The 15,354-nt window shown below is 39.8% G+C and overlaps 1 protein-coding gene across 6 annotated transcripts in view; it reads left to right on the forward strand.

Moving 5' to 3' along the window:
• The window catches only part of LOC137017189 (uncharacterized), a 64,787-nt gene that overhangs the window by 30,127 nt on the left and 19,306 nt on the right, over nt 1-15,354 (forward strand). The window contains exon 1 of one of the 6 annotated variants that reach the window (XR_010894573.1): nt 14,076-15,354. The exons of the other annotated variants lie outside the window; for them this stretch is intronic. The gene's annotated coding sequence lies outside the window, so the exon portion shown is untranslated. Of the gene's footprint in view, nt 1-14,075 lie in introns of those variants that run through there. 6 annotated transcript variants of the gene reach the window in all.

Below are 15,354 nucleotides of genomic sequence, written 5' to 3' on the forward strand. Positions count from 1 at the left end.
TTATAGATCTGTGCTAATATTTTGAGAACATCACTAAAGATAATAACTTTGAACAAACATTATCTTAATGTTACTGGAAGAATGCTTGTTCACATCTTTGAGAAAACAGACACAATTTGTTATATGTAATCTGACAAACACGTACATGTATATAATATCGTTTGTCAAGCCATGTTGGCCTATGCACACACACATATATACACTATATTGCCAAAAGTATTGGGACACTTTCCGTCGCCACAGGTGTATAAAATCAAGCACCTAGGCATGCAGACTGCTTCTACAAACATTTGTGAAAGAATGGGTCGCTCTCAGGAGCTCAGTGAATTCAAGCGTGGTGCTGTGATAGGTTGCCATCTGCATAAGTCCATTCGTAAAATTTCCTCACTACTAAATATTCCACAGTCAACTGTTAGTGGTATCATAACTAGGGCTACAACTAACAATTATTTTGATAATCGATTAGTTGGCCGGTTATTTTTTCGATTAATCGGATAAAAATCCTAATTTTAATTATTTTATTGACAAAAAAAATACACTATTGCACATCCTGCCCAATGTACTTAAAAAAAAATGTGCCAGCTGAATGCTATGAAAATATACAGTATCAATATTTGAGAGAAATAGGCCTTTTGTGTACATCGAGTCTTAGCTTTTTGGGTTCAGCTCATGAAAAATGGGGGCAAAAACAAGTGTTGCATTTATAATTTTGTTCAGTGTAGTTTAAATCTCTACTCTACATTAAAAATGAAGATAGTAATAAAGATAATAAAGAAAAATGCAAACTCAGTGTTAACCAACAGGCAAAATAAATGTTATATGCTGTAATAAATGTATAGCTGCAAAGGGTGAGCCAACTCCATATTAAACCCTACAAATTAAGAATGGGATGTCATTAAAGTTAAAGTGCACAAAAAGGCAGGTGTCCTTGAGGTGCAGGTGAGCTTTTGAAAGGGAACGCCCCGGGTTACTTCACCGTAACCCTGTTCCCTGGAAAACCGGGAACGAGAAGCTGCGCTTCATTGCCACACTGGGATGTCCCAGGACTGCTCTTCAGACAAAATATCTGCAGATGCAGCTGTGGCACATCTAATTATAGCCTTGCATTAATTGATTAACATTTTTTAATAAGTTTAAGTGGGGACATTTTTTTAAAAGATTTTTTAAATGGGTTTCAGTGTGGACATTCACATTACAGTTCATTCTGTAAAAACACATCCTAAATAGATCCATCTGATGTTCTCCAGAGCGCAAACACAAATATGCACTGGAGAGTTTTTGCCAAATCTGTTTTGCCAATACAGGTGCTGGTCATATAATTAGAATATCATCAAAAAGTTTATTTATTTCACTAATTCCATTCCAAAAGTGAAACTTGTATATTATATTCATTCATTACACACAGACTGATATATTTTACATGTTTATTTCTTTTAATTTTGATGATTATAACTGACAACTAAGGAAAATCCCAAATTCAGCATCTCAGAAAATTAGAATATTGTGAAAAGGTTCAATATTGAAGACACCTGGTGCCACACTCTAATCAGCTAATTAACTCAAAACACCTGCAAAGGCCTTTAAATGGTCTCTCAGTCTACACTCACCTAAAGGATTATTAGGAACACCATACTAAAGCCCTATTCGGACGGGACTAGTTTTCCAAACGACGTTTGAGTAACAATTCTTTTCAACCTACGTCTGTGATTTTATGTACAGATTCGGACGGGACTAACATCTCCGTGTTTATTACCGAGGTAGGAGTGTCTGTGTTTTACATGTGGGCATTTCAGAAGATCACGTGTTCAGAATGCGTGGATTGCGTATGGTCATATGACCGATCAATGAAATATAAAGTAAAATGTCCTAACACATTTAGTGTTTTGTAAACATTTTATAAAAATTGTAGTGTGAAAAAAACTAAACATACATTTATCATCATGATTTAATAGAACTGGGTTCTTATAATAAACCCACTGGAATAAAATTTAACTTATAATTTACACGTTATGTAATTAAGTGCAGAAATTAAAGTAATCTTACCCGAAACTGATATTACAGTAGCCAGTCTTAACAGTTTACGTGATTTGGCTCTTCTTGTTGATTTATTTTTTTTATTTCTTCGCAGTGTACCAAACACATCTACATCCATTATCGGTGCACAAAAAGCAGAAACTTGAATACTGGCGCGATAGCGAGAGATTGTACGGTAGTTCACGTTGACCAAAACACACAAGAAAAAGCGTTTCGGAAAAAAAAATTTCTGAAATCACAGACATTTGCATTCGGACGGGATTAGATTTCTCCGAGGACTGCCGAGTTTGACGAAAAACAGTAGGTAATTTGCTCTGGAATTTTTACAGAGGTTGTGTGAGAAAAAGACAGACATGGCAGATTCGGACGGGATTAAAATCTCAAAGTACGTCTGTGAAACAGAAATTTCTCTAACGTCCCCCTGTGAAACTAGTCCCGTCCGAATAGGGCTTAATACTGTGTTTGACCCCCTTTCGCCTTCAGAACTGCCTTAATTCTACGTGGCATTGATTCAACAAGGTGCTGAAAGCATTCTTTAGAAATGTTGGCCCATATTGATAGGATAGGATCTTGCAGTTGGAGATTTGTGAGATGCACATCCAGGGCACGAAGCTCCCGTTCCACCACATCCCAAAGATGCTCTATTCGGTTGAGATCTGGTGACTGTGGGGGCCATTTTAGTACAGTGAACTCATTGTCATGTTCAAGAAACCAATTTGAAATGATTGGAGCTTTGTGACATGGTGCATTATCCTGCTGGAAGTAGCCATCAGAGGATGGGTACATGGTGGTCATAAAGGGATGGACATGGTCAGAAACAATGCTCAGGTAGGCCGTGGCATTTAAACGATGCCCAATTGGCACTAAGGGGCCTAAAGTGTGCCAAGAAAACATCCCTCACACCATTACACCACCACCACCAGCCTGCACAGTGGTAACAAGGCATGATGGATCCATGTTCTCATTCTGTTTACACCAAATTATGACTCTACCATCTGAATGTCTCAACAGAAATCGAGACTCATCAGACCAGGCAACATTTTTCCAGTCTTCAACTGTCCAATTTTGGTGAGCTCGTGCAAATTGTAGCCTCTTTTTCCTATTTGTAGTGGAGATGAGTGGTACCCGGTGGGGTCTTCTGCTGTTGTAGCCCATCCGCCTCAAGGTTGTGCGTGTTGTGGCTTCACAAATGCTTTGCTGCATACCTCGGTTGTAATGAGTGGTTATTTCAGTCAAAGTTGCTCTTCTATCAGCTTGAATCAGTCGGCCCATTCTCCTCTGACCTCTAGCATCAACAAGGCATTTTCGCCCACAGGACTGGCGCATACTGGATGTTTTTCCCTTTTCACTCCATTCTTTGTAAACCCTAGAAATGGTTGTGCGTGAAAATCCCAGTAACTGAGCAGATTGTGAAATACTCAGACCGGCCCGTCTGGCACCAACAACCATGCCACGCTCATAATTGCTTAAATCAACTGCCATGTGATTGGTTGATTAAATAATTGCATTAATGAGAAATTGAACTGGTGTTCCTAATAATCCTTTAGGTGAGTGTAGTTCTGTAGGCTACACAATCATGGGGAAGAAAATAAAATAAAAAAAAAAGGTAATTATGTCTATTTATCTCACAATTCTGACTTTTTAAACTCAATTCCTATCATTTATATCTCACAATTCTGAGGAAAAAAAGTCAGAATTGTAAGATGTATACTCACAATTGCAAAAAAAAAAAAAAGAAAAAGAAAAAAGAAATAGAATTGTGAGATTAAAAAGTGGCAGAAAAAAAGCTTCAACAGTAACCAAAGGCCATGTATGTTGAATTTGTTGTTGATCAATGGCAGGAATTTCATGTTTTAATTTCAGTAAAAGCTTCATGTAAAACTTTTACTACAACGATTCCACTACCACTGTTCCATATATGCAGAAATATGTGGTCTGTGTAGGGCATTAGCTACCAAGAGGCAGTGTTGGGCACGTTACTTTAAAAAAGTAATTAGTTATAGTTACTAGTTACTTATCACAAATAGTAACAGAGTTAGTAACTGAGTTACATAATTATAAAAGTAACTTATTACCAGGGAAAGTAACTATTGCGTTACTTAAAAAAAATATATATATATGTCAAAAAACTTGAATGCCCCCAATATTAAATATAAGTCTAAGAATAAATTATTCTTGATCCGACTCGTGACTCACGATCCGCTCTTGCTTATGAAATTTCGCTGTACTCTACAATACCTGTTGGTAGCCATTAAAGAAAATGTAGTTCCCTTTCGAAAGGGAACTCGCTCTGCATTTGCCATAAACGCTATGGGGAACATCACGTGACCCAGGTGTCTGAAAGCACTATCCAATAACTCCAATTCCTATTGGCCGGCGACAGCCTATGACGTCATACGGCGCCACCCGGAAGTATAAAGGAGCGCCTGGAGAGACAGTCTTCATCTCATCGTCTTTCGGTCCTGTTCTGTCTGATTGCATCTATACAAACAACTCCGGTAGGGTTTTTTATATATGCCTTACAAACGTTCATGAGAGTGTGTTTATCCGTGTCCCCGAGTTTGACACTTGATATGCATATCTTTCTGAGCGTTCTCTGTCTGGAGAGGAGCATGCATACACAGTGCTTGAGGGCACTGCTGTGTGTTTGTCTGTTGTTTACGCTGTTCTCGTTTGGCACTCTTCCCGAGGGAAGAGCTGTCTGCATCTCTGCCTGGTGGTTTTGGCCCCTGTTTGTGCTGAGGCTTAACGGTGGCTGCAATCATAGGGCTCGCAGATGAGCTCGTTGGGAAGTTTGAGAAAGTCTTATCTCTCTCAACTTCCCTGGGGCTGGCGAGAGCAACTGGATGTCGATGACGATTGTGTTTGACGTCATTGCGTCCGGCGGCGAGCACTCCTCTGGCTGGTGTATGCGAGCTGCTGTGTGTTTGGGACGTGCTTCTCGGCAAGCGCGTTAGGAAAGGGACCGCGCGCGGACGGCTCGACGAGCAGTTCCTTTCTTTCCATTTATACGGCAGCTTCCATACTTTCCATTCCTTTCTGATCTCTGCGTTTGAGATCGGGAGGGCATGGAAAAATCCCTAGCCATTCAGATTTGTATCTGAACCCAGACAGACGGGAGGAGGAGGAAGCGAGAGTGAGATGGGTGATCGATTGTAAACACTGTTGTGTTGTAATCGATCCCCCAGCTATATAGGGTGATTTATATCTACCCTCTCCTCTTATATAATAATATGCATGTTTGTATATGTGTGTATATATATATATAATATATATATATATATATATATATATATATATATATATATAAACATATCATGCTCAGACTGATGGCTGGGTCCATAGTCATTATTTCTATCAGCCCGCTGTTTCTGTTTGATAGTAAGAGGATCTTTTAGGCTTAAAAAAACCTTAGATTCCATCCTTTCATGTAAATAGGAGTTTTTTGGTTTTTGAGCCGCAGGAGGGTCTATATTTTATTCGTTTAAAATAAGACCTTATTTTCCTGTATAGTTTTCTGAGCATGTAGTCAGGAAAATTAGGGGGTTTTTGGGCAAACTGAAGTTCATCATTACTTCAGTTAATATGTAAATGTTTAGGTCGGCCTTAATCGGCCGCCTGACTTAAGCTGTGTCCCAATTCAGGGGCCGCGCACTTCGAAGTGCATGAAAGGGGTGGGGTTTTGGAGTGGAGGGTTGCCAGGTCTGCGCAACAAAACCATCCCAAATGCAGCAAAAGTGTAAAAGTATCCCAATCCCAGACCTGGCAACAGTGAGCCGAGCGTCATTACATGGCTAGCGGCTGTGTGACAGACAGCTGACAGTTGATGTTTGTGTGCATTTTAAAGTTTTATGACTTTCTATTGGGTTTTGACACGTTCACTGTCAACGACGACGGGACACTGGACCAAAATATGTATGGTTAAACTATGTAATGTTAGTTTTATATCTTTAGCAAGTTAACCTTGTTTGTATGTTTTTTATGTCATATGAAATGTTAATTTGGAAAATATATACATTAATATTTGTACATTTACTCTGTATTTAAGTCTGAATTTAAAGTACAGTAGTTTAGGATTTTATTCAACTGCACTCCATCTCAGAGACAGATATTGCATTTATGAACTGACTTGAACATCACGGATATTACAGTTTGATTGGTGAAACCGGGGCATTGCTTACATTTATTTGAATTCACACCTGAACTCCTGTCGTCACTGGCGCGCAATGAACTGTGGGATAGTGTAGACCGCGAAGTGTCCTGAGATCGGTGCTTCAGTCCACTGGGAAACGAGAGGGTGCACTTGAAGTCGCTCTCGAATTACGTCATCCCTCCTCGCGCCGCGGTGAATCGCACTTCAAAGGACGCTTTCCCCCCCGTTTTCTCAAGAACAGAATACAGTGGATAAAAATGTGTCGATATAAATATTATTTAAATGTCACTTTGTCAATGAAATTTCTGTACAGTTTTTTTTAAGTTAAGTTAGCAAATGCATAAGTTGTATACATGTATTTGTAATGTAATTTATTAATTTATTTATTCATATAAATGAGTCAGAGTCATTTCTGTTAAACATTTTTTTTGTGTAAATAAAAGAGAATTGTTCATTGTTTATTTCTTTTATGCAACTTGATGCAAAAATGTAATTTTAAATGAAAAATTTTACGTAGGCCTATATAATATTTTTTTCATCATGTAAATTAAATGTTTTTACATTAAATACATCGATCTAAAGCTACATTACAACAGAACTTAGATTTAATTTCAGAAAAATAGCATCACATTTTAAATCATCAGTATATAAAACAGAACAAAACATATAACATTTGTGTACACTTTCATTTAGCTGAGAAGGCAGACGCTGGTGGAGCGTATTATATAAATACATAAAAATCAGAAATATTTGAACATACTAAAACAGATCTATGGTCCATTCAAATTTTGGCTTGGTGATCATAGCTTTAAAATTCTCGCCTGTTACAAATAGTCATGCTCAGCAGGTATATTTTAAGATGTCAGTGCAAGTTTATTTTAGTTAAAACAACTGAACATTTCATTTAACATAACAACAAACAAGGTTAACTAGTTGCTAACGATATAAAACTAATGTGGCGGTTTGGTATTTCAACAAAAACTCTCAATAAACTGACTACGCCACCCTGTCAACCAGGGAAAGATATTTATGAATTGATCACCTTTAAATGGGCACACAAGAACGTGGTTTCAAATAATGGAGGCCTGAGACGTGGATAACAAAATACAAAACTTTATTTCAACAATAATCAAGCACAAATCTTAAAACATTCCTGCAGGCTGGGCATATTTTATATGGAGATGGATGAAAAAAAAGAAAGAAAACAAGAAAACAAAAACAACCAAAAGGAAACCGAGGCTTACCTAAGGCAGGTAACTAGTGTGATGAGCACACGGCTACAATATCGCAAAAGATCTTACCACCAGGTGCACAGATCTCACTACACACACACACACACTCACGTCAAGCATGAACACACAGCACTCCGTGACAGAGTCCCACCACCGCACACGAGGGCCAACCAGCGACCTGCCTGAAGCCTCGGTTCCTACAACAAGAAGCAAAAAATTAACCCAAAACCTCAAACACAAGAGAAAATGATAATAATAATAATAATAAGAAGAAGAAGAAGAAGAAGAAGAAAAAAAAATGCTTTAATTGCAGTAATACAAACAGATAAGACTATAAGTATGAGACCAGAAGATCGAGACCTACTGATGAAGGTTAGGAGCAGTCTCAATGGGAGATGTTCCATACTGGTATAAATCAACAAAACATGAGCAAAATACATATTAAACAACAAAATGAAACAAAAAAATACATACAAATGAATAACACAAATAATCAACAAAATAAACAAAATAAACAAATGAATAACTGAAAAATAAACTTAAACAACAAAATACACGAAGAGCAATTACAACACATCCAACTAAACATCAAATCCAAAGAACAAAATAAAACAAATGAACCAAACACAAGAGCGCTGACCCAACGAGAAGGCCCGATGAACAGCGCACTATCGCGCCGATGGTGACCTTGAATAGTCGGAGACAGATCACAGAAACAAACGTAAACAAAGCAGCAGCATCAAAGAATGTTGCCCCACAGGCTGCACGACGTGCAATGGATCCTAAAATCAGCTATTCTTCCTAAAAATGTAAACATTAAATTACTTACCACGTAAAAATAGTATAGACCTTAGTGATAGTTACACATACCTCCATATTGTCGCTATAGTCACGAGTCAGTCCGCACGCACACTCGGACATCAAACCCACAAAAGGATATAATCACAGCAGGAGCATGTTGAGTGAGAGGGCAGCCGCTAACCAAACACTATGAATGATTTTCGTCGGAAACTACAACCCAAATAAAACCAGTTACCTCAGACACGCATTCTAATGCTCACTAGTTAGCAAACACATACCTGAGAGACGGAAAGAGCCAAAAACCGGAATGGGCGGGCCTCGGGCAGTGACGCACAGCGGTGAGCAAACACACAATAGTGCTTTAAAAGTCCCCTTTTATATAGCCGTGAAAGTATGTGATTGGACAATTCGTGACTTGTGGCCAATTTAAAGAACGCACACCGTTCATCCCACTACACTAACATTACATAGTTTAACCATACATATTTTGGTCCAGTGTCCCGTTGTCTTCGGCAGTGAAGCATGTCAAAACCCCATAAAGTCATAAATGCACACAAACATCAGCTGTCTGTCACACAGCCACTAGCCATGTAACGACGCTCGGCTCACTGTTGCCACGTCAGGGATTGTGATACTTTTACACTTGTGCTGTGATTACGCTACATTTGGGATGGTTTTGTTGCGCAGACCTGGCAACCCTCCACTCCAAAACCCCACCCCTTTCACGCACTTCGAAGTGCGCGGCACCTGAATTGGGACACAGCTATTGTTTTCTTGTGAGCTTCACTTTCTTTCTCTCTTCCATGAGATTTGGGAGTAAAGCCCAGGCTTCACTAGGCTTATGGCCCTGTAAGAGGGCCCGTAGCTTAGTGGCTAGGCTAGAGCTAGGTTAGGTGTGTCATTCACATAACCTTATGTATACTATCCCTTATTAGGTGGTATAGTTCCTAGTTCTGGCCTCCTCCCGAGGGAGTTGTTAGGCCGTATGCCCATTATCCCCTTGCTTATGTAGGCGCAATTGTGAGATTTAACAGCTAGGTTGTAGACTGTTTATTGACTCCCTGATGCTGTCTCTCAGGTGGTAGGCCCTTATCTTTGCATAGATAAGTTATGCAAGTATTGCTAGGCCCCACTTCCTAGAACTTTCATGCTAAAGGAAATTAATTCCTCTGAGCCACTTGATATCTGTATTTATCAAGTTTGACTTGACGATGCTAGTTTTTTAGCTTTTCGTCCTCTAAGGCTTAGAACAGATTTGAGGATCTGTATGAGAGTGTTTTTCCTTTTAAACAGCATGTATTTCAAAGTTTTACATTACTTTGAGTTCTAGACTTTTGCCCTACATTTATATATGAGCTTTCTTATGCTGCCACAGGTTAGCACCTGTTCTCTTAATAGTAGGCCCTTTTTGCTGTAAAGCAGCCTCTATTTGAGAGGATGGTGACTATATATTCCCCAGTTAGGAGGTGTATTTGTGTCACTGAGTGCATCACCTGTTGGATTGCATACTCAGGGTAGTTAGAACCACTTTTTGAGGAAAGTTGGTATCTGTTTAAGCTCCCTGGTGATCTTGTTAGCGGCTATATTGCATATAACTCAGATTGTTGGCTTTATGATATTTAGCCTCCTTCTAGTTAGCAATTGTTTTTTACAATGCTGCTTAACTGATCATGGTTTGCTCACATATGTACACTACCACAGGCCCTGCCACGTGTTTGTTTGAGTTAGTAGGCCTTATAGCCTCCCTTAGACCATGTTGGCTTTGTTTGGTTCCCTTTAGTCACATGTTTAGGGTACATTGCCTGTTGGAATGTGTAGCCTAGCGCAGGTTGCAGTTAGCTTCCCATAGTTATGGTTGGGTTAGAGCTGGTTCCCTGTAGCTTGGTCCCCTTTTAAATTCACGAGCTGCAGCCATGTGTCATTGAATCGGCAGGCCCCTTCAGGCCTCCTTTTTAGTCCACACGTTGGCTCAGTTAGTGTTTTTAATTTGCAAACAGGCTGAACGCCACTTGTTGCTGGAATGGTAGGCCCCTCAAGGCCTCTTTTCTTAGTCGACTTGATGGCCGGATGCCTGGGAAATTCACGAGCTGCAGCCATGTGTCATTGAATCGGCAGGCCCCTTCAGGCCTCCTTTTTAGTTTACATGTTGGCACAGATTGTGTTTTTTCTGTGCGGCTCGGTTGAGATGTCAGTAGTGAAACCTTACTGAAGTTGGTTTAACCTATTGTTGCCTCTTGGAGTCTGATTCTAGTGAGCTAAGAGCCACCTAACGCTTAGGTTGGATCTTTTTGCTCCTGGAAACGGCCACGAGACTTACGCCATGTGTCCTGAAGGATGCTAAGCTTGTGGGTTGCCTTTTGTGGACACACTGTTGTTTGTTTAGGTGTATTTCTCTCTGAGAATTATTTCTATACACTTTCGCTGGCCAGGGGCCCAAGTGGTAGATCCAGCCCCCTTTTTTGCGGGTTGTTTACCAGGCTTAGGACCTAAACACTGCCACGAGCTGATGCCACGTGTTTGTTGAGGTTATAGGCCTTACAGGCCTTCCTTAATACGTGTTGGCGTATGTTGTACTCCTCTTGCTTAAAGAGTAAAAGGTGCTTTTACTGAGTACACTGCTTGTCGGATTTTGTTGGGTGGATTATCTTAAGAGCACTGTGCAGCTGTCTTTTGCTGCCATGGGAGCTATCTGTCTGCCGCAGGCTTAGACAAACGTTCAGAATGGCTTTTACCAAGAACAGGCCATTTTCTGAAGTTTGCTTCTGTTTTTCATATGTAAAACTCTTGTCATGTTGTAAGCCCTTCTTGGGCCTCCATGAGTATGTGCTCTTGGCATAGTCTACCTGTTAGGTGAGCTCTGCGCTTCCCCCTTGGGGTTGGATTTGTAATAGTGCTTAGCTCCCTAAGCTGGTTATGATGGTTAGGCCTTGATCAGGCCCAGTCTTTAGAATCAGCTCCCCTTTCAGGGTTTTCAGCACACAGCCTCCTCAGTATGTAAATTAAGCACTGGGTAGATCCTAGGTTGAGTGGATTATCTCCCCTCGATATGAGGGTTCATAGCACTCAGCTGAGTTCTGCTCTCCAGGATGCCCGTCTCTACGCATGGGTCTGAGCTGGTTTCTGCCTTTGCAGTTTCATCAGCAGAAGCCAGCTTCAAGTCTCACAAGGAGTTTATAGGCCGCTTCGCGTACATTTCACATTTCCAAAACAATTATACTCTAACATAGTCAACTAACTGCGTCAGTACTTCAGGTTAAACGATTCTGATTGGCTAAGAAAATTAGACAAGATTAGAAATTTTTCACACGTGGACAGATAGTAAGAAGCATATCTCCCTTCGTCACTGTGATGACGAGGGGGACCCTGGATTTAGGTACCAGATGTCCTTTTGGGGTCAAGACGTGGTGTCTGCTGGTCTCAAGCAGAATGCCAGTTGTCCAGTACAAAGGACCGGCACAGAACGCTTAGCGCACATACACAGATACACATGATTCACATCTTCTTCAAGGCTGAAGCTGATCTGAGCTCTGCTCTGAGCAGGAAACTTTCCCCAAAACATACTGATAACATGTTCTTTTCTCTCAGTGAGAGGTACAGAGGAAAATAGATGCTTTAACAAAGCGATTGAGGAGGATATCCTGTTTTGCCGGCCTCTTCAGTCGCACACTACAGGAGAAGCCATTTTCAATGTCCTTGATATTTTTATCCATGAAAATGGTTTGGCTTGGGACCGATGCGCTGGCCTGTGCACGGATGGTGCACAGGCAATGACGGGGCGGGAGCGTGGCCTAGCTGCTCACATTCAGCAAGTAGCTCCATTTGTGAAATGGACACATTGCATGGTCCATTGCGAAGCACTAGCTGCTAAAAAATGCCGGTTCTCTTTGACTCTGTGCTGAACCAATCCATGAAAATGATAAATCTCATCAAATCACAGCCGCTAAACTCTCGCTTGTTTGGGGTCCTCTGCCAGGAGATGGGGTCAGGGCACGAACAGCTGCTTCTGCACACTGAAGTTTGCTGGCTCTCCGGGGGCCGGTGTTACAGCGGTTGTAACTGTGTTCGGCTGGGTACTGGGGCCCCAACTGCAAAAGGCTGAGAACCCCTGAACTAATCAGTAACTGCTGTTTTTTCTTACCTCCCAGAGAACTACTAAGAACTACTATATACAGTTTCATAAACATGAATGATGCATAATGTATAATTAATTCTAAAGTGAAGGTCATGGTAACAGACTAGTAATGACAGAAGTATTACCAAATCCTTCAGAAGAAATAACTAATTATTTGGATCAGTATTCTAAAGTGAGAAACATGATAACTCTCTAGAAACTACTGAAGTCCTCCTGAAGGTTTTTGTAGTAATAACTCAACTATATAACTCTAAAGTAACTACTTCTTTTTGGATCAGTATTCTAAAGTGAAGATCACAGTAACCCACTTGTAATTACTTAAAGAGATACTTCAGGATTTAGCATTAAGCTTTGTATTAGTAGAATACCACTAGTATTTTCGAATTACCGTGCTTTCCCCCTTCATATCAGCCCGAGATGAGAGATTTATGCATTTTTATTCTGTAAAAAAGCCTCCGATGACGCAAATATCATCATTTTGCGTCATCGGAGGCTTTTTTGGCCAGAGGCTTAAAACTACAGCCAGTAATAACAGGTAGTTCCGCATTTTTTTCACCACGCCCATAACATATGCACGTTTGAGGTTACTCACGGACATAGATCAAAGATTTTATCAAAAGTGGGTGTCAATTATATTTTTTAAGCTTACAGTAATTAACATTATTTTGTTATAGTCTGCACTACATCAGTGGTTCATCTTGCAAATTTATCGGTCTCTGCAGTCATCTCAACCAATACAGCAACAGGCTTTTGTGGTAACGTTAGCATAAATAGATAAATAGACTAACTCAGTTTTACAGAACAGTGGCTTTACTTTGATAACAGTCAACTTATATGCAACTTATATGTAATTGTCTATCTAACGTTACTTTGCTAAGTTTGCAGTTTCACTGCTACCTACAACACTAGATATAGGCTACTGTGTTATCAGAAATAGAGTCTAGTTTCAGCGAGTCTTACCTCTAGGCGAATACGCTTAGGCCGTGTGTCCACCACAGTGTTTTTAGCCAGCTGAAAACGCTAGGCGCTCTGCTTAAAACGTCCGTCTGTGAGCGCGCTGTGAGCCGTGAGAGCGCTTCTGCAGCGCAGCGTTTTTTTTCCGTTGAGACGCTTTGTTGCTATGATACGGAATATCCACGGCACTGTTTACTTGTAAATGATTTTGCAGGAATTCGTTTCAGCCTTAGGCCGTGTGTCAATTTAGCACCATTTCGCTGTAAATGTATGAGCTAACTCACGATTGTAACCGATAGGCGTGGTTTGGGCGTGGCCTCGCAAGGGCAGCGAAACAAGTGCATTCTGGGAGTTGTTGTCTTTCATCCACATTAGTCAAAAATACATTTTCTTCCTTTTCTCAGTCTAGAAAGCTCCAAATTCAAAAATAATTTCACATTTCTACTACATAAAATGACCAATTTTAAATACGCATTCATCTTTCCAGGGGTGAAGTACCCCTTTAAGTGTTACCAAATACATCAGAAGGAATTATTGTACAAAAACATACAAAAACATAAAATGTTTACAATGACTTTAGTAGTTACTAGAGAGTTATCATGCTTTTCACTTTAGAATACTGATCCAAATAATTTCTGATCCTTCTTAAGTATTTGGTAACACTTCAGTCATTACTAGTGTGTTACCATGACCTTTATTTTAGAATTAATTATACATTATGCATCATTCATGTTAATTATGAACCTGTATATAGTAGTTCTTAGTAGTTCTCTGGGAGGTATGAAAAAACAGTAGTTACTGATTAGTTAATAGTGCTCAGTTGAATGTGGTAGTTCACTATCACTTATTAATTCATCCATTAGAGTTTCTTGATAGTTAATAGTAGTTACTAGAATGTTAATAATGCATTACTCATTTGTTCCTGTGTAGTTATTCATTAATGAAGGATCAGTATTCTAAAGTGTTACCCATTAAAGGATTAGTTCACTTTCAAATACAATTTTCCTGATAATTTACTCTCCCCCATGTCATCAAAGATGTTCATGTCTTTCTTTTTTCAGTCAAAAAGAAATTAAGGTTTTTGATGAAAATATTCCAGGATTATTCTCCATATAGTGGACTTCAATGGACTCCAAATGGTTGAAGGTCAAAATTACAGTTTCAGTGCAGCTTCAAAGAGCTTTAAACGATACCAGACGAGGAATAAGGGTCTTATCTAGCAAACCGACCTGTCATTTTCTAAAAAAATACATCTGTATATGCTTTTTATAAACAAATTGTCGCCTTGCACATGCTTTTGCTTTCCTTATTCTTCAAAAAGCTTACACTGTTTTAACTGCTGTGCAGTGCTTCTGTTCAAGTAATAAAATTTGTAATAATAATAAAAATAAATATAATAAACATGAATAAGTCACACACTTTTTAGCCTTAAAGGAAGAATGAAAAAGAACTTTGTCGTGAGTTTATTGGGGCCTTAAGTTGACCAAAGCTCAAAAATGGCCCCACATTGCCGGACGGCCATTGGCTTAGTGTGTCCTGGCCTAAACAACAAACTCATTTGTTGGGTTTTGTCAGATCAGTGTATTATCCCGTCGACATCTGTTGGCACTAGTCAGGGTTTGTTTTCACCTGACTAAACATGTTCAGTTTTTGTTTTGTGTCTGTTGGTGTCATGAGTTATTTTACATAAAATTCTAAATCCAATGGCCAACTTGTTTGTTGGCGTTTGTTTGTGTGTGGAGGGAATTGGCCTTTACAAGTGTAGCCAAGTGGGATGACTACAAAATATGATGTGACGCATAAATTGGTTGCGGGCCCTTTAAGAGGTTATGTTGCGACGCTGCTTTGCGACATTACTTTGTGTAATGGGCATGCGCTGATTTCATGAAAGAGAGGGAGCAGCAATACTCTGCTAGAGAGCTAAGTGGGCTAGTTTGGGCATATAGACCTGTTTAAAGAGTATGTAAGATCGTCTTTTAAGGACATCCGTGATTGTATGTGTGAGCTGAATCGGGTTTGATCACGCTTGGGACACGTGCAAAGACGGG

This window comes from Chanodichthys erythropterus, chromosome 3 (genome assembly GCF_024489055.1).
Source record: "Chanodichthys erythropterus isolate Z2021 chromosome 3, ASM2448905v1, whole genome shotgun sequence".
Classification (NCBI taxonomy): Eukaryota; Metazoa; Chordata; class Actinopteri; order Cypriniformes; family Xenocyprididae; genus Chanodichthys; species Chanodichthys erythropterus.